Below are 25872 nucleotides of genomic sequence, written 5' to 3' on the forward strand. Positions count from 1 at the left end.
GCCTCCCTGTCTGGAAAGGAGCTGGGGAACAAAGAACGTCCACAGCACTTGACCTTCGCTGTCGTAGTGACGAGATAAGGAGTCCCGGGCATAAGACTGCAACATCTGCGGTCTACAATAAGAATGTAACTCCCATTATAGAGTCTTTGAAAGAATGGTTCTATTTCAGTTGCAGGTGCGCCTTGCTGGTGACATGAAAGGTTGTATGAATTCCCTTCACAGGCTCCGTGCAAACTAATACCGTTACATAGAAGCGTGCCGCTTAGTGACATAGCACAATTGTTGCCACTAAGAAACACTTTCTGTCCTTTATTACTGATACATGCATGTGAATAGGGCAGGTTCCATGTTGTTTTAAGGTACCCCTTTCCCAATTTCTCGTACATGCCAGCCTGTATATATTTTTGGCAGTATTGAAACCTGAAGGTTGAGATTGGAATATTTATGATTCCGTGGATTATCCATTCACTGACAGGTCGTTCTGACATTGTCATTGGTAATCTTTCTAGTTTTTCAATGCTCAAGATTGTATAATCAGCACCCTTCTGCGCCATACCGATTTGTCTATCAGTAAGGTTAAAGATTTGGAATAGTGACGTTGTGTTGATTAAACGCCAAGGCACGTAGCCTGAACGCAGATTTTGTAACGTCCAGCCAAGCTGTACAATAGAACGCAATTGTGACTGACCATGTTGTAATAACAGTAAGTCTTGCGATAATATATCGATTGCTGAAGACACAATGCTGTCCAATGAAAAAATTCTGGAGGACAGAGTCATTAACCCATTGTCCACTACAGAAAGTGATTTTTCCAAATTAATACGGTCAATTTCCCGTATTCTTTCTGCTGTCTCAATTTGAGTAACCTTCCAGGCCTCATTGTATGCTGCGTATACAGAGGCTGCTATGAAACGCTTTTGACGCTGTTTGCGTGGTCCCAGTATGAAATCACGCAAGTCAGCACCATCAGTAAGTAAAGTTAGGTGTTGCTTAATTTCAGGCAGTGTGGAAGTTTGTAGCCATTGAAGGCATAATTTGCCCACACTGTAGGTTGTTATTATCCCTGGGTGATGTCTTTGGGGATATCTAGGGTCTGGCCTGGTCATTTTGAAACCCTGTGTTTTATTCAGGAATCTATCTTGACAGTTATTTGTATCTGTGGGCCAGATCAACCATTGTTTCCAATCAGGATGTGTTCTGTTTTGGTTAAGTATATGGTTTATGTCTATTTCTTCATCTGTATCAGAGTTATTGCTAAACATTGTTGGCTTTGGAATAGACAGGTTATTTAAATCTTTGATTTTGGCTAAGCCAAGACAGGTAGTTTGTTGAACAGTGTCATTTAAAAATATCATTTGTTCTGGGATCATGCAGGCTCTAAACAAAGCTTCTAAACCCTGTACTTGCCATTCTTTCGTCCCCCAAACACTTTTCAAATCAACATTTTTGTCCCAATAATCGAATCCAAAAGTATTCATTTTTTCAAAGAATGAGTCAGAATAAATCAATTTTGTGTTGGTTATCATGGTTTTGGTCCCTGTCTTGTTTGACAATTTAAAATAAAATGTTTCCGCATTACTTGTGTTAAAACCTGAAAAATATGAATATTTGCCATACACGGTTCTTGAGCTCCCTTTTGGAGGTGTAGCACAATGTTCCCATTGATTAAAATTTAAAACATTTCTAGGTTGTGCAGATTTATGCAAGAAATGGTTACCATAATGGTTATAGCAGTACATGCTGTCATAATTTGTAGAACCCTGCAAATAATCATGTTTTGTAAATTTTGCAGACATTACTAAGTCAGACATCATATTGTTAATACTTTCAAAGTCCCAATCATCAGCAAATGAGTTTGGTTTTGCAAAGTCACTCAAGGAGATCTTGATTTGGTGTGGATATTTCAGGATCTCGACCGGACCATAAATTTCATAGTCAGTGTTGTCCCAGGCTACCCCACCAGGTATTGGAATTGCTGTGAAGTTGGCTGAAGAAAGTTCTGAAGAAAGTTCTCGTTTCTCGACGTGTGAAGATGTGTGTGGTTTGAGGACCAAGTTGATGTTCTGACTTGCTGTGTCCATTTTAGCATATTTTCCCTCAATGAAGCGTCCCAAGGTAAATACCATGATGAGCCAAAGTATGAGGATAAATGCACCAAAACCCACCCAAAATTCAATCCATGGAGAAATCAGATATGTTTCTTTTAGTTGTTTCAAAAGTTCCTTTGCTTTGTCTTTAAAGGATTTTGGTGATGGCTGTGTCTTTTGTTCACTGAAGCCGTCAGAGGAATCATCGAAGTTGATGAAGTAACCAGATGCAGTTCTATCAATTGTTCCAATTGGTTCAGGATTTTTGTTTCTTGCATTTTCACTTGGTACTTCAGTATAGATTGGTGTGTCTCTGCTAAATGTTTTTATTTGGGTTTTCAGAGGTCTTAGTTCTATTGCATTGTTGCATAGTCCTTGTTGTTCTTCTGTAGGCGTTTCGAATGTGATGAGCCTTTTTGATAGAACCTCTGTACTGGTAGCAAACCTTGGTGTTCTGCTACTTATTGGGAGTCCACTTGGCCTACTGTTTGTTATCGGCCACATGTTGTGGTTTTACCAGGTCGATGGATACAACTCGGTTCTCCTTTTTTCCAGCAAGTGGCGGTAGTACAACTGATCTTGTCCCGTTGACAGACAAGACAGGAACTGCTTTTCTGTAAGAAGGCCCAAATTCCTTCTTTACCGCGATCTTCTCCCTGACTAGATCCCCGACTTTTGGAATCCAGACAGGTCTTGCTGGGACAGGTGGTGAATCTTCAGTGGTCGTTGGCTGTTGTTTCAACTGTATGTTGCTCAGGTCTTTTCTTGTTTTGTTTAAGTCCTGCAAAATAGCCAAACGGTCTTTGACATCAAAGCTTTTTTCTGTTACCACTGAAGTCTGACTATCAAGGTCAGAGATCAACATCCTAGTTCCGAATAATAATTCGTATGGACTGAATCCCTTCAGAGAATTTCTTGGCAAGTTATTTAGACTACGTTGGACACTTATTAGATGTTTGACCCACCCAGCTCCCGAACCTAATATCCTTTCTATTATAGATTGCTTTCTGTCTTGGTTTTTTCTTTACACCATCCCATACCCTCAGGAAGGAAGTGAGAAGATTCCCGCTGGGCTGTGCTCATTTGGCCATTCTTCCCCCCCCCAGGCTGGATTGCCTGAGAAAAAGAAAAAAATGGTCGAACGTAGCATGCTCTTAGCGTATATGCCATTTAGACTCGCAAATCTTGTATAACAGTCCGGACGTCAGCCGAGTGCTGTGGATCTACATTATAAGTGGAAACTAGCCTGTATATGTTAATCGCAAGCCATTCTTTTTGTTGGTAATATTATCCGCCTTGCTACGACGAGGTATTAAACTGCTTCTCTCCCCACTGCGATCTCTGTTGCAGTTTGGGCAGTTTTTTACAAACATGGTGTAGTGCAGGCTCCTGCCTGGCCACCAGTACCGTGATTGTAATTCTTCCAGAGAATCTTTTAATTTATGGTGTCTGAGACCCTCGCCCATGTGTGCGTCTGCGATTAACAAGTTTCTCCTGTCCATGTTTGGAATCACTCTATCCCCCACTCCAGGGATTCGAGCAAAAGGAATGGAGTTTGCATCTATGATGTATGTGTAATTGAGTGGATAGTTGATCGGTAACGCTGAGCAGTCGCCTTTTGATGACGTTTTCACCGCCAGCAATGTTTCGCCGTCAATGTATTTTAATGTACGCTTTTTCCGATCTACGGGAGCCGGTTTACTGGCTGCCGCTGCGGCTGTTTCAGCCAATGAATTCCCTACAACGTGAACGCCATCACGCTGGTGACTCAGTGAGTGTGTCACGTGAGTCTTTGGTAGTTCTTTTTTCAAAAGAGCTACCTGTTCCCAGAGCAGTCTCTGCTTTATTGGTGCATCCGTGTCATCTTTGTAACCGTTCTGAATCCATGTCTGCAAATCCTTGTTATATGCTTTGACGCAGAAATATGAATCTGACACTATAAGTGTCGGGAATTCGCGATCCGCATTATCTAGCGCCATTTTCAAAGCTATTATTTCAGTTTGCAGTTCTGAATTTGTTTTTACTGAGTGTGATTTTGTTAATAGAGGTCTTAGTTTACCTCCGTGCCACACTTCTTTTGTAATCTCACATGTGGGATTGTATGCATGTTCTCCCCAAACGGAGGGTTGAGCATGTCCGTCTGTATAGATTACACAGGCGTAATGTCGTAGAGGCAGAATGTCGATTGGCAGAGGATACGTCTTTTCATATTTTAGATTTTTCAATTCTTCTAGTTCTGGATCAAAGAAGTAATATACTTTGTCCGTTGTGATTGAATTTACCCATTGTAACCATTCTGGATCCAATGTTGTTGTTGGTAAATTACACGGTGTTGTTAATGCCTCAAAGGCTGATTCAGCTGTTCTGACTGTGATATGTCTACCGTCAGCTATGTCTTTTTCTCTAGCTATTGCGGTTTGAACTGCTTGAACAATTTTTCCTTTGTTGTTGAATCTCTGTTCAGCTTTTGTGTACAAATGTGATTTGAATGCAATTGGTACCTTATCTCCCTCATTAGAGGTTAGGTATGTGAATCCGCATCTCCCTGGGATGACTCGGATCACAAGGTTGCGTGTATTATCACGGGTTTCTAATTTTGTTTTAATTAGCATGGCTGTTTGTAAGGATCTCAAAATTTCTGTGTGTGTTTGAGTCCAACTGGATCTTTTAAAGTCTGGTTTAATTAGATCATAAAGGGGTTTGACCCTTTCTGCGTAATTTGCAATGTATGTTCTTCCGAAATTTAGGAAGCCTAGAATTGACTGTAGGTTTTTTAGTGTTTTAGGAGCTTGGATTACGGCACATTTCTCTAGGAAATTGTCTGCCAGGCTTTTACCTTCACTTGATAACTCATATCCTAAGAATAGGACCGTCAGATGGGCAATTCTGGACTTTTTGAAGTTGAATTTGTAACCCTCTGCAGCGAACCCAAGTATTATGGTGTTCACTCTTTTCAAGTGAGTATCCAAGTCATCATCTGTTAAGTAAATGTCATCGACATAAGATAATGCTTCATCATCATATTGTTGTAGTAATTCTGTTACTCTCGCTGAGAATACCCCCGGGCTGTTCTTGTACCCCTGGGCTAACCGACAGAATTGTTTTTGAGTGCCATTTACTGAGAATGCAGTTAAATATCTGCTCTCTGGTGCTATGTTTTGACAAAAGAATCCGTTGGAGATGTCCAAGGTTGTTTTGTATTTTTTGCGCACTATGTTATTCATTAGTGCAGCACTGTGTGAGTTTTGCACTGCAAAAGTTTTGCAACATGTGTTAAGGTGTCGGTAATCCAAAACTAGACGGTACGAATTGTCTGGTTGGGAGACCGGAAACAAAGGATTGTTCATTTGTGAGGTGCAAGTTTCAATCACCCCCTGGTATTCTAGTTGATCTAGTATTTCATTTACTTGTTTTTTAGCTTCTTGCTTAATTGGGTACTGCCTTTGTGCAGTAGGTTGTGATTTTAACTGGATTTTGTGAGGAGGAGAATCCTCATCCCATCCTACATGATTTTTATATAAAGCAGGTGCTAAGGCCACTGCCCACTTTCTAGCAAGTGTATATTTTTTATGAATCGGTATTTGATTCGAGAAGGCAGGCATAATTACTTCTTCGCCATGAGGGCACTCCCTGACAAACTCTGTTGGCCAGTCTTTTTCAGCTAGAAGGATGTCATAGCCTTTGGATAGGTTATCCCAAAATAGTCCCCTTATTTTCCTAGTCTTATCTCCCTCTATACGTAATGTTATCTCGTATATTTTGTGGGGCTTGCTAACTCTGGTATCTGCAGTTTCCACTTGAAGATATTCATTCGTGTCCACTGTCTCCAGATGATTCATAAGGACTTTGCGAGCTATGCTCACCTCTGCTGCGCTGTCTAGCATTGTCTGAGCCCATTCTCCGTTTTTCAGTTGTGTCCTCAGTATTCTCGGCATTGTTAACTACCTTGATACTGGCTACCTTCTTTTTGGGAAATTGTAATTTCTTTTTCAGTTGAGCAGGTTCCTTGTCTTTGGACTTGGCGTGCTCTTCTGATCGTCCTCTTCTTTCCGATTTCTGCGAGGAATTCTGAAAAGATTGAGAGGGACGTGTATCAATGTCTTGATATCTATCAGGTTTTTTAATATTATCCCTATTTCTAAGGTTATATCTATTCCCAGAGGGTTCACTCTGGGGTGACCTTTGTCTCGGGTTTGGAGATTTCTCTCTTCGCCTAGGAGACCTTCCTCTGGACTGGAATTTCTTTTCTTTAGGATTGGATTGTTTGTTTCCATCCCAGTTCTTTTTTGGTGAATTATTATTATTAAAAAATATTTTTTCTGGACTTGTAGTCAGTTGCGGTTTTACTGGTATTCCACCTAGACTATCTCTGCCTAGTTCTTCATAGGATTTTTCTATGATTCTGGCAATTTCAGCTGGTTGGTCTGCTATATCTGTCTCTTTTAACCTCTGGCGGATCGCCACGTTTGCTGCTTCACCCTTTATGTTGGCTAGTAATATAGCCGAGACCTGCTTGAAGTCTTTTAGTAATTTCATACCAAGAGTTAAAGCAGGTTCTGGACCGTATTCATCTTGAATTTGTTTTAGCACATCTGGTATTACCGAAATGGATGGAACACCGTGCGTTTTTGTGTAGATGGAAGCAAAGACTGTACCCCAAGTGTCACAGTCCTCAATGTGTGGTGCGATTCCCATTGGGAGACATATAGTCAGAATTCTGTGTTTTTCTAATGGGGTGGTGTCAGGAAACACCGCCTCTATTTGGGTAATTTTCTGTGCCAACCAGAATGGTATTTGTTCCCGTTTAGCTGGAACTTTACCTAGGCAGGATTGGATGTTCTGTGGTGTAATTTTATTTGTGTTCCCCTGGTGAGGGGTCAGCTGTGGAAGTTTAATCGCTGGCTGAATTGTTGAAGTCCGCATTACATACTGAACTAATTGTCTGTGAATTTTTAGTAGTTGTTTTAGCTGTATTAGCAGCTCTGCTGCAGGCATTCTTTCGATGTCTGGATATGGTGTGTATCCGGCTAGGACCGGCCACGTTGCTCCTGGTCTTCCTAAAGGACCGAGCCTTGTAATGTGATTATTATGTTTTAGGGCGCCATCAAATAAGAGCAAATGCTCTTGGAATTTGAGTGGTACTTCCACCTCCTCGAAAGGAGTGTACTCATTAGGAGGTTCCTCTACTTTGTAATAGTGGAAGTACTTTGTTATAGTATTAGCTGCTGGAAAATGTATCCATGTATAGTATACCTCTGTCTGCCGATATTCGTGTGCCTCGATTACGAATATGACTGTGCCACCTCTAGGTGTCAGTCCATTTTCTATAAGTTTTAAGGTTATAGATCTCCTTTTGGCGACCGGAATGAGTATTATATCCGCGTCTGCTGCTTGCATGGTAGCATCAGCATCTGCTATTTCAGTAGCTAATCTAGTAACCTCTCGTTCTTCATCGCTGTCCATTTTGCTGACAGGATGGTATTATGTTTATTTGTAGATCAGGTTTCTTTATGGAAACAGAGATTAGATGCACAATATTTTGGAACCGTTTTATCCTTCAACGTTGACTAGACCAAGAACCATACATAGGAGTTCCCTCCTGCGAGGTTTTGGAGGATATTATAACCTTTCACCCACTCCAGACGTCTTTGGAGTATTTGGGAAAAGGGGTCTGAGTGAGAAAGCACGACTGAGTTACTCTAAATGTCTTACGTTAGTTTTATCGCCCTTTCCAAACACGTTGGGCGCCATGTAGTGTAGCTCCTACTTTCCCAATAGGCTCTGCGCATTGGAATAGTACCTACAGCAGTAAAGGCCTAGGCCAGACGTTAACTAGGTCTACTACTGTCGATACTAGACTTAATTTTTGGGTTTGCCAGCTAAGCTCAGAGTTCGCTAGAAACTTTCTCGAATGTTCAAGGAAGGAATTAACTCCCCTGATTAGACAAGAAGGGATTTAGTTTCTGACAACCATAGAACATGACAACTTTGCTCTCCCCTAATCAAGAGTCAATCTCGAGAGTCGTGTGAGCACAAGGCAATTATTTTACTCAGTCAGTACGTGCATTCTTAGTCTCATCAGAATGTAGAGAAAAAGGAAGAGACGGGCGTGTTCAATAAAAGATGTTATTTATTGATCAGTCTCTTTTCTCGTACAAGAGAAATGGATCGATATTATTGCAATACTTATAGTTAAGTAAAGTGCATACATTAAAAGCAATAGTATAAAATAATACTGTAAAAACATTGATATGGTTTCTGAGCCATATGATGTTTAAAATGATTAAAATATATTTACATACACATATACATTTGACTAAACGTACTCAACTGGTGTTTCTAAATACGCCTACCCCGTGTACCTGACCTAAGTCTAATACGTGGGCGGGAATAGAAAGTTACAGTTTAAGTTAAGTTTGTTTTTGCCAAGTGAATAACTAAAGAATTCTCTAGGAGGGGTTATTCAGTTCTGTACCTGGAATTTAGGATGAGTGAGGAATGGTATCTCTTTCTCTGCTCTCGATATTCCAGGCTGCCTGCGAGGGCTGCCCGGAAGCGCCGGTGCTGGGTCTCTCGGCTTGAGATAGCAGCGCGTCTCTCAGCGCGTCAGGAAGGCGGGGCTGCTGCCTGCGGGGTCTGCTTCTGCTCTCGGCTTCGGCAAGGGTGGCTGCTCCGTCTTGTCACCACGCGTGTGTTTGCATAGGGCAAGGTCGGCAATATTTATACCTTAAAGGTGCCGGGATTGACGTAAGGATGGACATAGGTACGTCAATAAAGATGTCATACGACTTGCTCGTTAGCACATTCTTTACTAAAGTTCTCTGTGAAATCAAAACAATGGCCGCACGGATTATCCAGGTTGTCATAGGTTTGATTTGTTATGAGAACGTCGTATGCCTTATCAGGGGCTGGAGGAATGTCGCTTGTCTAATTAGATCTCAAGCGTTATGACCTAATCAGATAACACGTTCCTGTGCCGTAGTGTGACTGCGTCAGATAACGGTATCTGCATCATGGGGGATTTCTTGCCTCATGGGCTGACTGTTAGTTGACTAGCTAGGTAGTTTAACCAGAATAGGGTCAGGAATAGGGGGATCGATTCAGAACCTATAGAAATACACGACAAGACATGTCTGGCCACAGATTTAACTGGTTTCCCCGGGGCAAGCTCATCAAATCTAGCTGCCAGCCACTTCTGGACAGAGTCTAAATTTTCCTCCAAATTTCCCGAGAGCCGACAGGGATGACAGCGAAGCGCCTCAGACAACATTTCCACAGTAACTTTATGAAATGGCCGCCCCATCCGATTCACCTCTTTCAGCAATCTAGAACCAGTCAAGGCAGAAGAAAGAATGCAAAAGTCGATTAAGAAATGGTCTGTCCATAGCACCGGACGCGGCAAGGACACTTCAATCATCCTGGTCGAGAAAATCTGATCGAAGGTATGGCCTTTGATATGAGTGGGGCTGGTAATAAAAGAGATCAGCCCTAAAGGAGCAACAGTATCCTGCAATTTAATGGTGTCAGGATCCGCTACATTGTCCATATGGACATTCTGATCCCCCAACAGGATGCAATGTTCCGATCTAAGGCAAGACACCGATAGTGCCGCCTGCAGATCATCAAAAAAAGAGCCCAGGGGCCCAGGAGCTCTGTAGACAAGGATCCCAGTGCACGTTTGACAGGGAGAGAGCCCGAGGATAAAACCTAAGGCTTCACATCCAGTGATGTTCTCAACGGCAAAGATAGAACAAGGGATATTCTTGTCCACAATCAGAGCCACCCCCCCGCCTCTGCCACCCACTCTATCCTTCCTGAAGATATTGTAATTAGCAGGGATGGCAGTCGCCAGATCAGGACCTGAACACTCTCCAAGCCAAGTCTCCGTAAGGAACAGGCAAGTTGTTTTAGAGCCGGCCAGCAGGTTCCAGATGTCAACGGCATGTCTGCTGAGTGATCTGGTGTTGAGGAGAGAGCATTGATGACGCGTAGGAAGGGGCTTTGTGGCAGAGTCCTTCAGAACTGAGGCTCGCCAGCCGCATGCCGAACAGCCCTTCCTGAAGGAGCGGCCGCACGGAAGAACATAGTGGCAGTTAGAGGACTGTCTGCGCAGAGCAAAAAGCTCAGAGAATGAATATGTAAACATGCAGGCAGAACATACACCCAACCCCGTAATTACAACAATAGGCCAAAAGGGCCACGATCCTATCTCGTCCGCCTCCGAGACGCTGACGAGCAGGACTCTAGCACGACTCAGGCGCAGTGAAGGCGCGACCGCTGCGCGTCACCGCTGCGCGCTGGAGGGCAGGTTGAAATAGGGTGGCCGTGAGCTGGCCGCACCACTAGAGCGCTCGACAGTCGCCTCCACAGCGGCGCAAGCACACCCAAGATGGCGGCGCTAGAAACGAAAGGGAGAACCCACAGACCCAGACCCGCTAAGCAGCGGTGGAATAGCTTTTAAGGTGCAGGTAAGGGGCGAACAAGACCCTAGTAAAATCAGGGTTTAAGAAAAGTAAAATAAAACACAAATACCAAACGGGCAATTACAAATAACAATGGCTTTTACATTTTTTAAGTAATTAATACTTAAATAAAAGTGATTGTTATTTATAATGGCAATAGCTTAAACTTTTGTAAAAAACCTTTGTGAAGATTATGTTCAGTGTATTTTATTGTGACGAAAATCCAAGAACAGAAGTGAAATATTAACATCTTTTTGTGACATTTGTAATAAATCTTGAAACATTGAGAGAACATAATTGAACCAGTTGTTGTTGAATGGTTGCACAGATTGATGCTGTGATGGCGCAGTGGTGCTGAGTAATGCTGTGGTGGTGCTGAGTGATGCTGTGGTGGTGCTGAGTGATGCTGTGGTGGTGCTGAGTGATGCTGTGGTGGTGCTGAGTGATGCTGTGGTGGTGAAGAGTGATGCTGTGGTGGTGAAGAGTGATGCTATTGTGGTGCTGAGTGATGCTGTGGTGTTGCTGAGTGATGCTGTGGTGGTGCAGACTGGTGCTGATTAGTGCTGCAGTGGAGATCATGCGGTGAGAAACAGGAGGGGCAAAGGCAGATATGGAAGATGACGATCCACCGAGCAGGTCAAGCCGCGGAGAGGCACAGGCATAGAGCAGGCAGAGCACGGGGAGAGGAGGGGCACAGAGAGACTGAAGGGCAGTGCCAGCTAGATTGTAGGTGCTATGAAAGAAGGAGATAGTGAGTCTGAAAAAGGTACGAGTGGGCCAGAGAGATTGCGAGAGAGAAAGACGAGAGCAGACAATATGAATGAAAGGGAGAGAAACAGTAAGACAAACTGGAGGGAGACAACGAGAAGTTGGGGAAAAATGAATGCATGTGGCTAGCAAATGAGGGACTGGGAAGTATGTGATACAGACGAGATAGTGGTAGTAGATGGACGAGTTGAAAAAAAGATGGGCAAAAGGCAGTACAGTGAGACACAGGGAGAATGAAAGAGAAAGAAGAGGGTATCATTGGGTAAAAGTGACAGAGAGAGAGAGGCAAGAGGGAATGTAAAGTTTGAGTCCAAGAGAGGAGAGCTATACAGACAATAAAAGTATGGGTGCACAAACAGACACAGGCAAGAGATAGAATACTCTGGGAGAAATATAGCAACGAGAGATAGAGTGACAGCAATAAAGAGACTAGGAGAGTGAATGGGAAACTCGGAATTCCAATATTTTAAGGGCAGAGTAGGAAAGAGACATGCATTAGACAGGCAATGTGGATGAGAAAAACGAAGATCAACGCACGAGAGGAAGAGAGCAATAAAGACACTAAGTGGAGACAATGAGAAATGATAGAGAAATGTAAGTGCACCCATGGGAGAGACTGGGTGGGGCAGGACAGACAAAGTGCGATACAGAAAAGAGACATGCATCATACAGAAGGGAAGGGGCAAAAAAGAGATAGAGACAGTAGAAAGAGAAGGGCAAAAGGCAGTACAGTGAGAAAACAAAGATGAAACAAGGAAGAGGGAAAGAAAGGATGGAGGCTGACGGGCCAAAAGAAGGAAAGGAAAGATTGAAGGAAAAGGAGAGCAGGGGGAAGGTAAAGAGGGAGAGAGGAGAGAGAGGGGGAGAGGGGGAGAGGAGAGAGAGAGGGAAAGGGTGAGAGAGGAGAGAGGAGAGAGGGAGAGGGAAGTGAGGGAAAGGGAGAGAGGTAGACGGAGAGAGGGAGAGGGAGAGAGCTATGGGAGGGAGGGAGAGGGAGGACGAGAGGGAAGGAGGGAGAGGAGGGGAGATAGAAGGCAGAAACTGCCTGAGAAACAGACACAAAGAAGGAGTAAGAGAGAAAGGATGGCAGGCTTTGAGGAAGAAGAGTGCCGCAGACAGAGATCATGCGGTGAGAAACAGGAGGGGCAAAGGCAGATATGGAAGATGACGATCCACCAAGCAGGTCAAGCCGCGGAGAGGCACAGGCATAGAGCAGTCAGAGCACGGGGAGAGGAGGGGCACAGAGAGACTGAAGGGCAGTGGCAGCTAGATTGTAGGTGCTATGAAAGAAGGAGATAGTGAGTCTGAAAAAGGTACGAGTGGTCCAGAGAGATTGCGAGAGAGAAAGACCAGAGCAGACAATATGAATGAAAGGGAGAGAAACAGTAAGACAAACTGGAGGGAGACAACGAGAAGTTGGGGAAAAAGGAATGCATGTGGCTAGCAAATGAGGGACTGGGAAGTACGTGATACAGACGAGATAGTGGTAGTAGATGGACGAGTTGAAAAAAAGAGATGGGCAAAAGGCAGTACAGTGAGACACAGGGAGAACGAAAGAGAAAGAAGAGGGCATCATTGGGTAAAAGTGACAGAGAGAGAGAGGCAAGAGGGAGTGTAAAGTTTGAGTCCAAGAGAGGAGAGCTATACAGACAATAAAAGTATGGGTGCACAAACAGACACAGGCAAGAGATAGAATACTCTGGGAGAAATATAGCAACGAGAGATGGAGTGACAGCAATAAAGAGACTAGGAGAGTGAATGGGAAACTCGGAATTCCAATATTTTAAGGGCAGAGTAGGAAAGAGACATGCATTAGACAGGCAATGTGGATGAGAAAAACGAAGATCAACGCACGAGAGGAAGAGAGCAATAAAGACACTAAGTGGAGACAATGAGAAATGATAGAGAAATGTAAGTGCACCCACGGGAGAGACTGGGTGGGGCAGGACAGACAAAGTGCGATACAGAAAAGAGACATGCATCATACAGAAGGGAAGGGGCAAAAAAGAGATAGAGACAGTAGAAAGAGATGGGCTAAAGGCAGTACAGTGAGAAAACAAAGATGAAACAAGGAAGAGGGAAAGAAAGGATGGAGGCTGACGGGCCAAAAGAAGGAAAGGAAAGAACGAAGGAAGAAAGGGAGCAGGGTGAACAACAGAAGGAAGGACATTGAGGAGAAACGTAGCTGCAGACTCTTTGGACATTAGGAAAAGGCATGCTGAAGGGCGAGGGAGGCGAGGGAGGGAGGAGAAATGCGAGAAACGTGTGAAGCAGGGGGCGGGGGTAGCGGATACCTTTGAAGTGAAGCTAAGCTTCACTTCAAAGGCTTGTTGGCACAGCGCACGCTGGGGGATGCCTGTGGGAGGGAGGCTGGTGTCTTTGCACGCGCTTTTTATGGCAATGCACATGCGCATTGAGCGAGCTTTTCACGGGCACTGCATGGAATCGCCCAATCTCGGTAAGCTCTGTTTAAGCCCCTTTATATCTTGCTCCGCTCAATGCGCATGCGCATTGATAGGTCACGAGACCTAAAAAAGCAGCTCCCTGAATGTGAGCAGTGGAAGGATATAAGTAATACAAGCAAAGATATTTTAAAGAAGCTATGCTGCAGGGGTGGGGGGACAAGCACTAGAAGAGGACCACAAGTCATTGAATAAAAAGCAAGCAAATGAAAAGGACAAGAAAATCAACAAATGGCACATAATGGGATTGTACAAAGCGCACTGTAATTTTGGTATGATCCACAAAAGGTCTTTTTACAACAGACAGCTAAAACCTGTCTGTAGGCAGGACCTAATACTGAGGCTGCAGTTTTCTTTCATTAGTGTATTGAAGTCAGGAGGGATCTGAGCTTCCTACATACCCTTTAACCCCTTGGCCGTGGCGGTAATTCCACCGCGGCGCGGGGGGAGGGGGGTCGTGCGGCGCCGCCATGCTTGTGACGGAACCACTCCGTCACGAGCCACGGGCGCGCTGTGCTCATGACGGAGTGGTTCCGTCACGGCCCCGCCCGCTCATTAATTCAGCCGCGCAGGCGCAGAATTGATGCACCGTGGGCGGAGCAGCCGCGGCGTGACGGAACCACTCTGTCATTAGCACAGAGCGCCCGTGGCTCGTGACGGAGTGGTTCCGTCACGAGCACGGAACGGGTTAATATTGGTTAAAGATTTGGTAGCCATGGCGGCTGGAGAGGAAACAAAGGTCTTTAGGTAAGTGAATATATTAAAAGGTTAGCACTTCACTTTGCTTCTTACTACTTCCTAATACGGGGGGTTGGGGGCAGATACTGGGATGAACAAACAGCACTGCAGAAACGCTATTCATGTACAAAAATGATTGCCTTTGCGGGAGGTTGTGAATGTGTCATTGGCTATAAGTATGAATGAATGTAGGGGGACCTTACGAAGTACACAATACTCAATGAACTCCATGATGGGGGTCACAAAGACGCTCCATATGGGCTGCGGTTCTCTCTACTATTCCAGTTCACCTTCAAACTCTGGCAATAAAGGCAGTACATGGATGTTCAGAGGAGACATGACAGGGTTAATGCAAACAAAAATATCTACCTATTGATCTGCCGATCTATCGTTCTACAGGAAGTTTACTGTATCAAACCTTCCATCTATGCAATACTGTGTCATTGTAATTTATGTGTTTTGAACCAAATTGAATGAAATGTATTAAGAATATTGCTGAGTTTATGTATCTTATATACATTAAATAGAACTATAAACTGCTTACTGTTCCTCTTCTGAATGGGGTATTATAGGATAGAACAACTCTTCATGAATAAATCATTGAACAGGTTAGAGTGCCGAGGTAATCTCTATATGTAGTATGTACACTGGGTTCCGTTGAACCACAGTGAGTAGACACCCTAGGTAGTGGGGTGTTTTATGCTTAACCTCGACGGGCACCAACACTAAATACTAGTCTTCAGTCAACACAAAGAATGTTGTGCTACCATTGAAACCACCACTGCCGTTTGTTGATTGTTGAAAAATATCCAACTGTCCAGATGCTATTTTCCCCACTCTACTGCTCTGCTTTATTAATTATATGCCTCGGATCTGCTGTAGTAAATCACAGTACAAGGACATCTGTCCTGATGTTCCAACACATTTCTCTTAATTGAACAGTTCCTGTTTGTTTCAGAGTCCTGATGAGGGTGTTAAGAAGATACCTTTCTGTCCGCTCCTCGTTCATGACTAGCAAGGGCCAATGATGTCTTAGAAACATAGACGATGCCCTGCTTCACCGCCACTCAGATGTTCCTTGTTGCAATGTTCAAGCAGGTCTAGTGCCGGGGTGTAACTACCAGTGGTGCAGTAGGTGCAGTGGTACCAGGGGCAGAGCCCTTTGTGGCCCATTGAGACCTGATTATTGATGTATTTTACTACCCCAACAGCAGTCAACTGTGCTTTTTCCCCGCTTGTACCAGGGCCATGACATTCTTCCTACACTACTGTCTAGTGCCCTCGTATCCAGACATGATTCATAAAGGGGCATGTACCTCTACCGGACACTAAAGTCTCAAATATGCATTTAATTTTCTTTACTGTGAAAATAAAGGTCTAGTGTCTTAAGCAGCCGTGGCCGGCAGTTGGAGTACCTGCTGGGCGGTGACGTGGGGAGGGAGAGGGGCAGGGTTGGGGGAAGTAATGTATGGATTACGGAGCTTCCCAGGTAAGTAAACATTTACATAAATAAATCGAATTTCGTTGAGTGCACAGCATCCCCAAATGCGATGCAGTGCGCAACGAAATTCGTTGTATTTATTTAAATGTTTACTTACCTGTAAAACACCGTAATCCATACATTACTACCCCCCACCCTGCCCCTCCCCCTCCCCACATCACCGCCCTGCAGGTACACCCACTGCCGGCCGTGGCTGGTCTTAAGGTCTCATTATATTCCCTATTACTCATATTCTACATCAATTAATGCGGTTATGTCAGTTGTTCTGTGCCTCATAGTAGTGCCAAGTTGTACTTTTTCATCTCTGTCTGGAGCATTTCCAGGTTTTTGTTTTTGAAAATCTGCTCCTCCTATATTTGCTGCCCAACTTGCTGCCGCCCCACGCCTCATGCCCCACAGGGTGCACTTCGGCGTCCAGCTTCCCCTTTCCCTTGCCCCCAGTCGGCCTGTACCTTATCAAGAATCATGCTGTCTTTAAAAACAAACTGAAAACTTTATAATTTCTTCTCTCTCAAATGTATCTGGAATAGACAGGTTCAGTTGTCGGTGCTCAGAATCAAGTAACCCTTATTAAACCAAACTAGAAGTTCATTGTAAGGAAGAGGTGTGGCACCGCGGCCAGGGCGACTGACGCTGGAATCTGGGGACCACGGTTCGATCCCCGGCTCCGGCGGCAGGTTAGCCCAGCACCATGTGACTCTGGGCAATAGCTCGCTTAATCTTCCCGACGGCCCCCAGCGCCTAGAGACCCTTACGGGTGATTGTGCGCTTTACAAATGTGGACTTTACTTTACTTTATGTAAAGCAATGCTTAATTTGTAATGCGCCTGGCTCTCGTCAGGAGGCCAACACAGTTTGCATCACACATTGCCACAGCACTTACTCAACTACTAACCAGCACACTGCTACAATTGTGACAATTCAGTCTGTTCGAGGCCACCACAGCTATAAAATGGCTTGGGTGGCAGGTATTAGTTGTTTTGAATGCATATTTAATTAACAGGCAACCGTTTTCTGCTTAAATTTAAATGACACAAACAGCGCCACCATGTGGCAGCTGTCGTAAGTGCAGGTTCTGGCAATTACGTTCTGGTACCAGCAGTTAAGTGCTTGTGCCGAGCACCGGAAACCACCAGCTCAAATTAAGCACTGGTGTAAAGGAAAAACAGTGGACTGCTTGACAGAGGACTGACGGTGATCTGTCCTAAATATTATTCATCAGACTGCCCTATACTTAAAATGCTGCATTTTTTTCTTCTGTCTGGTAAATATCTACACAGGAGATTCACAGCCAGAGCCTGGGACAAGCCTCATTCAGTCATACATTATATATAACTTCACCTTGTAGCCATAAACACTGTCTTTGACGAGTAAAAGGTTGTCTTAAAGAACTAGAGTGCTAATCTGCCTCTCGGAATGTGCCTGGGATGGAAGACATGTTATTGGAAAAGCAGCCTGGGAATCTTCCACTTCCCAGTAGAGGAGACTAAATATGCACATGAAAATAGCCCTTATCTTTGTGGCTACAACATCTCAAAATAAAGACCCCCAAAACATTCATTATCTTACAATGGGTTTGCAAAACACACTGAGTATTCTCAGTGTGCAATTCAGGACAGTATTCACTGTTTTTTGAAACAGCTGTCTCGTTGTTCAGATAGCCACATATGGAAAAAAGATGATAGTTTTAGGAAACTGATTATTTTTGCATTCTTTATTAAGTAGCCTCTTCTTTGCTGGTCTTAATCTTCTACGAGGTAGGATAGTGATAAAAATGCATGCTTATATTCACGTGTTTTCAATTTGTACACAAATCAGTGCCGATGCACAAAACTCTGCTCAGGAGGCCTAACCGATGCAATTAAATGTTAGTGTGCCAAATACCAAAGCTGAACAGTCTTAAATCCACTGCATGCCTTTTAATTCAGTACCAGACTCTCCCTAACCCTTTATCTCACCATTGCAAATTCCTCCATTGCAAATTCCTCCTTCTCCCTTTGAGGCATTCTCCGTCTTTTCCTTCCTCTGTCTTTCTGCTTTGTATGGTTTTCCTTTCCTTGTCTCAGTAAACTTCTGACGCAGGGGCAGATCCTCCGTCTGAGCGGAGGAGCTTTGTCCCACTTAAAAAACCCCCAAAGATGAAAAATAATAAAATGGTAATTAATTACCATTTTAACTTTCATCCTCCGAGCGTCAGGACGGGGAGGGGGGAACGAGCGGATATGCTCCCGAGTGACAAAGGTAGATGGGCTGGTATGGCACTGTTTAAAGTGCGCATGTGTTTTTGGCTGGCCGTTTTGCGACGGCCAGCCACACATGCGCACTTTATACATCTCTAACCCAGGTGTCTTAAGTCACCTGGGTTAGAGAAAGCCAAAGCCCCCGGAACGCTGTGGAGCAGCAAGTGAGGCAGTTTCCACCAATACTAGGGCTACTATTCTCATGCTGGTGAGAGCAGACCCAGGATTGGCTGAGGAGTTGCTGCTTCCAGTTCCGAGAGAAGAGGTCCGGAGCGAGGACGTCGCTGAGTTCTGGTAAGTTTTATTATTTTTTATATTTATTATGTTAAGCGCATCATCCCCATCCACCTCCCCGTTGAGGCCAGCTGCCATTGGTCTGAGCAGAAAAAAAAGTGCTAGTCCCCAAAAATGAGTGCTGGTGACTCCCACCGGCGACCACTTGCTCAAATTAAGCACTGCTTATAACCATGGCCTCGTCGTCTTTTAAAAGCAGAAACATCTTTAGTATTTAACAGCCAGAGAAAACATGACATTCATTGTTCATGTGTAGGCAGTAAGTTATGTCATTAGAACTGTGCCAAACAGTATCACAACATGAGGTATAATACAATATAAATTGTTACAAAGAACTCTTCAGTAGAAACGTAATGCTATAGAAATAGCAATTGAAAAGATGGGGCCTGTTCTTCGGGCTTACAAACTAGAATAATTCTTTTTGAAACACGCTGAAGCTTTAGTTTAGCTATCCTGTGTTGTGTCTATTGTTCTGTGATTTGGCCATGCACCAAGTATTTTTCTGTATGATACAATAACACTGTCCAATCAACACAGTCGCTTTTTATAATACCTTATGATTCATTGTCCTTGAATTTTGTTTTCATAAGGGAGCCATAGAGGCAAGTGTACAATAAATGTACATTTATATATGTGATGCATCTTTTACTTATATTTCACTCGCAATAAAAATGATTTTGAAGCCGGTGCACGTTCTTGCACAAAGAATCACAAAGGAAACTACTGAAAAGGGAGAAGCAAAATGAAATGTCTCAACAGCAACTTTTTTGAATGGTCTAACTATCGATTAGAGAAATGATCGTTTTAAATATGTCTGCAAAACGCTAAAGGCTTCCTGCCTACTAACAAAACTACTTCCATTTACAAAATAAAACCCACAAAAAAAACCCCACTTTTTTTTCCTACCAAAATGTTAATATTTCAAAATTAAAGAAGTGTTATAAGACACAGGATGATAATCAGCGGAAACAGGTGTGTAAAGGGGGTGGTGGACGTAGGAGGGCCTTCTCTTGCATTATCTATTTTAGCCCTTTCAAATAGATTATGCTATAAATAACAATATACTCATTTATTGAACTACCAGATGTCATGTCTACATTAACAATAATCCGCATATGTGATGATTAAATACAGCATGCTCCACTGGGTACCTTATCGATTCAACAGCTCCGATTGCAGCAGCAGGGTGTTCAATCAAGCCTCACTTTCGTCATACATATAGAATGCTAGACTGTAGCTGTTCCTTAAAACTCTGTGGTGAAGAGAATGTTGCTCCTGCTGTTAGAAGGGTATGTCTTCTTCACTCTGAATTTTAGAACTTTTCTCACATGGATAAGGAAGATATTCGTGCATTTACAGAAAAGGTGTTCTTATTTTATTATCCTGGGGCGCTATCCATAATTTCCATGAAAATCATGAGGGGATTTGTTTTCCCTCAGAGCTGATTCAACCAAACCAAGCAGGAGGTCAAAGTTTTTCACACAGTAAAGCCCCTTACAATTTTCCACAATCTCCAACATAAGAGTGGCCTCTCCAAAAACTGATTTTAACTGTGAATAAAATATGTTAGCAGATGTGTACATGCAATTTTTGGTACTGGTGAACACAGGTATTCACTCCAGAGCATTTCTGAGGAAAGAACTGACAGTGCTTAATCGCTGATCATGACGCAACAGTTATGCTTCATGTAACCATACATCTATATAGTTTCTTGAAAAAACACACCATCCAACAAACAATAATGTGAATTACACCCCACATTTTTACGGTCCGATTTAGAATAACAATAGGGATGGAATACAGCCTGTCTCCACTTTGGCAGAAAAGCCCTGCAGCCTATGCTGTTAAGTGGAGGTGGGGGGGTACACTTCAGGGAGCCCCCTTTCAGCTTCAGGACTGCAAATATGTGTGAGATGTGGGAAGCTTAGGGGCCCCTCACCTCATTCTGCGTGGGAGGCATTCATTTGTGTTAAGCCACTGACCCCTGCATAATATTACCATTATTGTCAACATTGTGTAACAGTTGTTAACTAATACTAGCTAGGCTCTATGGTCTTCAACCACATGCCACTGTGGAAAAAAGTTATGGAGCCCGAAGCAAACTACCCCAAATAGCCCAAAAAAGGGCTCAGATCTGGGGGAGAAAAGTCCCAGCAGCTAAGGGGCTAAAAGGCACCTATGTGTTACTGTATGGCCTGACAAGGAATACAGCACCACACAGGCGATACAATGCCTGGTGGCAATTGTTGAAGTGTAAGCTTTTTTATTTTCTGCAGTAAGTTACCTAAACGTAAGGCTCTACACACATTCGTCCAGCTTTAAAAAAAAAAAAAAAGTCTTCACTGGATGTCACCTTTATGCTTGCGTCACAAATAAAACTGTGGATTCGGTTATTTTCAGTGACATGAACGTGGCAAAGAATGTGTCTTTATTTCAATTCAGGCCGCATTTCAAATGTATTAATGACGTACGTCGAACAACATAAGGAAATGAAGCGTCCAAAGAAAGTGTTCGATTGCATCTGTGGTTTAAAAAAATCTGAATTTTTTGGTGATGGGCACTGGTTACCAGATTTTGATCAATATTATTTCTTATGTTTACAAGGGACGACAAAGTTGAAGATATTAAATAATTTAGAAGGTGTCCAAGTATTTAAAACAAACATTAATACTTTGAAAAAATAAATGACATAGTAAACTAACATCACTTTTAGATATATCTCATTCCTACAAGAATGTTAATATAATTGTAAACTTACTTGTCTATAGAATCCTTCACCGTAACTCTGTGCAGAAAGAAAAAAAAAGATGCATTAGTAAGATAAAACTGCAAATTGTGCAACAATGAAAAAACCTCAACAAATAAGTGACAAACGCCATCATTCAATATCAACAGTAAATCCATGTCAATCACTTTTTAAGGGCGTCTGTAGTTCTTTTTTCTTTCTTTGTATAGTTTACCAGACACTACCCAAAATTATATTGTCCATAAATCATATACGGGCTTACACATTTCCTCATTTATTTAGAAGTAAACAGTCTATGGATAATTTAGCACAATGAACAACATGTGTGTAATAGATGGTGCCGGTAACACAAACTCAGGTATATCTTCATAACTATATTTTCCATTATACAAGGGCAGGTCGTTCCATTGATGCAATAACCTGGAAATAAATTAACTGAATACTAGAAGAATTATCCTAGGATGCAATGGGAGATGAACGCTCTTTTCTTATAGTTCTAAAAATTTACATTAGTGAGGTACTCTAAGGAAAGTAGGCAGTTACCATGTTTGCGGGGTCGTTTATGGTTGATGAAGGAGCCCATCTATCCAGTGCCTGATTAGGAGTCGGCAGCAGATTTCCCAGGTAGGACACCACCCCTCCATTCACAGCTGGCCTGGTGTTCTCAAAAACAATTTTTCTGGTTGTGAGAACATCAGGCACCAATTTCTTTGAAAACCAGTGGGTAAGAACTGCAGAACTATCAATCAGGGGCCGAGGGCACAAACGTAGCCTGCTAGAGTCATTCCGAATAACCCAGGGAAACATTATTGCTGACCACCCGGAATCCCTGCACCTAAATTCATTTCACTCATAACTGGAACCCATGAAAGTGTCCGCCATTTTAAATCTTCATAAACTGAGTGGAGCAACTGTGAAAACATGAAAACTCCCTCGACCTATTCCTGTGTCTTTTTTCTCTCTCATAATCTCTCCCAGCTCGCTCATTATTACTTTCTCAATTTCTCAATATATATTTCTGTCTGTTTCTACCCGCCTCTCTCTGTAGCTACTCTTACGAAACTTGTGAAAGTTACAGAAACCCCACCAGGGGCCGTATTACAGAAAGTATCCTGGAGGTGCAAGGGGTATGTGCGCCTGCTTTGTGTGCCCCCCCTCCCCCAGAGCACTTTAGTATCACAGAAGGGGCCGCAGATGCTTCTTTGGCCCCTTCTGTAATACAGAGATTGCTGATGCGCATGTAGCGCCAGCACAATCCCAAGAGGGTGTTCACTTATTTGCATAGGGGTGTGGCTCCATGCAACTGAGGGAATCTCTTTGGCTCAGTGTCTGAGCTGTATTACGGATGCGAGTTCAAAGGCAAAGAAGCTGTGAAGAGTTGCACTGAAAGTGCGCCACAAAAATCTGGGAATCTGGGAAGGACATGGCTTTTGTAGTTCGGACTGGACTGTTCCCATGGGGCACAGGGTCAGCGCTGATTTGCATATCGCCATTGTCTAACCCAGGGTGGTGTGGAGTGGAAAAACGATGGATTTGGGCCCAGATCTTTTGACTGGGGTGAATGTGTGACATTGATCCACATTCTGTCCATCACTGTTGTGTTTGCAATTACCGCTCTAAGTGTACTGGGGATGCTCAGACGTGAGTCCCAGGCACTCCACACCACTGGAGTCAAGCTAGCCGGGCTGATGAGAGGTGTTACCTCGAAACCGGGCCGGTCCTCGGATGCTTGTTTCCGTTCTGGGAAGGACATGGCTTTTGTAGTTCGGACTGGACTGTTCCCATGGGGCACAGGGTCAGCGCTGATTTGCATATCGCCATTGTCTAACCCAGGGTGGTGTGGAGTGGAAAAACGATGGATTTGGGCCCAGATCTTTTGACTGGGGTGAATGTGTGACATTGATCCACATTCTGTCCATCACTGTTGTGTTTGCAATTACCGCTCTAAGTGTACTGGGGATGCTCAGACGTGAGTCCCAGGCACTCCACACCACTGGAGTCAAGCTAGCCGGGCTGATGAGAGGTGTTACCTCGAAACCGGGCCGGTCCTCGGATGCTTGTTTCCGTTCTGGGAAGGACATGGCTTTTGTAGTTCGGACTGGACTGTTCCCATGGGGCACAGGGTCAGCGCTGATTTGCATATCGCCATTGTCTAACCCAGGGTGGTGTGGAGTGGAAAAACGATGGATTTGGGCCCAGATCTTTTGACTGGGGTGAATGTGTGACATTGATCCACATTCTGTCCATCACTGTTGTGTTTGCAATTACCGCTCTAAGTGTACTGGGGATGCTCAGACGTGAGTCCCAGGCACTCCACACCACTGGAGTCAAGCTAGCCGGGCTGATGAGAGGTGTTACCTCGAAACCGGGCCGGTCCTCGGATGCTTGTTTCCGTTCTGGGAAGGACATGGCTTTTGTAGTTCAGACTGGACTGTTCCCATGGGGCACAGGGTCAGCGCTGATTTGCATATCGCCATTGTCTAACCCAGGTTGGTGTGGAGTGGAAAAACGATGGATTTGGGCCCAGATCTTTTGACTGGGGTGAATGTGTGACATTGATCCACATTCTGTCCATCACTGTTGTGTTTGCAATTACCGCTCTAAGTGAACTGGGGATGCTCAGACGTGAGTCCCAGGCACTTCACACCACTGGAGTCAAGCTAGCCGGGCTGATGAGAGGTGTTACCTCGAAACCGGGCCGGTCCTCGGATGCTTGTTTCCGTTCTGGGAAGGACATGGCTTTTGTAGTTCGGACTGGACTGTTCCCATGGGGCACAGGGTCAGCGCTGATTTGCATATCGCCATTGTCTAACCCAGGGTGGTGTGGAGTGGAAAAACGATGGATTTGGGCCCAGATCTTTTGACTGGGGTGAATGTGTGACATTGATCCACATTCTGTCCATCACTGTTGTGTTTGCAATTACCGCTCTAAGTGTACTGGGTATGCTCAGACGTGAGTCCCAGGCACTCCACACCACTGGAGTCAAGCTAGCCGGGCTGATGAGAGGTGTTACCTCGAAACCGGGCCGGTCCTCGGATGCTTGTTTCCGTTCTGGGAAGGACATGGCTTTTGTAGTTCGGACTGGACTGTTCCCATGGGGCACAGGGTCAGCGCTGATTTGCATATCGCCATTGTCTAACCCAGGGTGGTGTGGAGTGGAAAAACGATGGATTTGGGCCCAGATCTTTTGACTGGGGTGAATGTGTGACATTGATCCACATTCTGTCCATCACTGTTGTGTTTGCAATTACCGCTCTAAGTGTACTGGGGATGCTCAGACGTGAGTCCCAGGCACTCCACACCACTGGAGTCAAGCTAGCCGGGCTGATGAGAGGTGTTACCTCGAAACCGGGCCGGTCCTCGGATGCTTGTTTCCGTTCTGGGAAGGACATGGCTTTTGTAGTTCGGACTGGACTGTTCCCATGGGGCACAGGGTCAGCGCTGATTTGCATATCGCCATTGTCTAACCCAGGGTGGTGTGGAGTGGAAAAACGATGGATTTGGGCCTAGATCTTTTGACTGGGGTGAATGTGTGACATTGATCCACATTCTGTCCATCACTGTTGTGTTTACAAAAATCTGGAGCACTGAAAGATTGACCCCTAGTGGCAACCCTCCAGAGAGGTAAATGGGGGTCCCATGAAACTCCCAGACACCCTCTTTCAGGTAGGTGCAGTCACTCACTGAACCTGCCTACAAAGGGATCACGAATCTCTCTTTAAAGTGCTAGTGGGTTGCCACCTGGACTATGAAACACGAAGCGGCAATGAAGCAGTCGCTCCATATTTCACTTGAATGCACTGCCTCCAGGACAGCAGGAGTTCGCAGCCGTCCTGGGGCAGCCCATTCACCGCAATGGGGCACACGTTCCCTGACTGCGCCCGGCGCACTTATTTAAAGTAGTGCCATGGTGCAAGCAGGGAACACGTGCCATATATATAACACAGCCACTGGTTTACTTTGTAGGGATAGAAAAGACAAATGATGGCAAAGCTTCTGCTCATCTAAGCTGGTTATATAAATAAATCCCAGCCACTGTATTCAGCACAAATCATGCATATGATAATACTATTAGGTATAACGTGCAACATTCAGTACCAATTTAAACTTGAGGCAACAGAGCCAAAAAGCACAGCAATTAAATATTCATATACATATGTTAAAGTATAAATAGATACAAATACACTATGCATCTGGTACATGAAATAGCCAGCTACATCATAGAAAATACACATAGGGAGAAAAAAGAGAAAAACAATGCATCGGGTCAAGTGTGCACATTTGTGGAAATGAACATTTAGACATATATTGTTTTAGTGTTAAATGATTGTTATAATTTTTCATTTAATGACTGTTGTAGTGCGCTAGCGCCTGTAAGCATTGTCTCTGTGTGACAGGAATCAGTCATGACAACTTCTGGAGGAGAATAGGCCCTCTAATATCTGAAAGGTGCTCTCGAAAGCATAACGGCGGTTCGTAGGGCGCAATTCTTGAAATGACTCGCTCAAAAAATTCTGAACCAGCATCGAAATAGAAGTATATATGTTTTTATCATGAACCTCATCACAATAAG

General features: G+C 44.0%; 1 protein-coding gene across 2 annotated transcripts in view; it reads right to left on the minus strand.

Moving 5' to 3' along the window:
• ATXN1 (ataxin 1) overlaps positions 1-25872 on the minus strand; it is a 1154375-nt gene that overhangs the window by 444801 nt on the left and 683702 nt on the right. For both annotated transcript variants that reach the window (XM_078687925.1, XM_078687926.1), the window contains exon 5: positions 21311-21337. The gene's annotated coding sequence lies outside the window, so the exon portion shown is untranslated. The remainder of the gene's footprint in view (positions 1-21310; positions 21338-25872) is intronic.

The sequence above is a fragment of the Lissotriton helveticus genome, chromosome 4_1 (assembly GCF_964261635.1).
Source record: "Lissotriton helveticus chromosome 4_1, aLisHel1.1, whole genome shotgun sequence".
NCBI classification, from domain to species: Eukaryota; Metazoa; Chordata; class Amphibia; order Caudata; family Salamandridae; genus Lissotriton; species Lissotriton helveticus.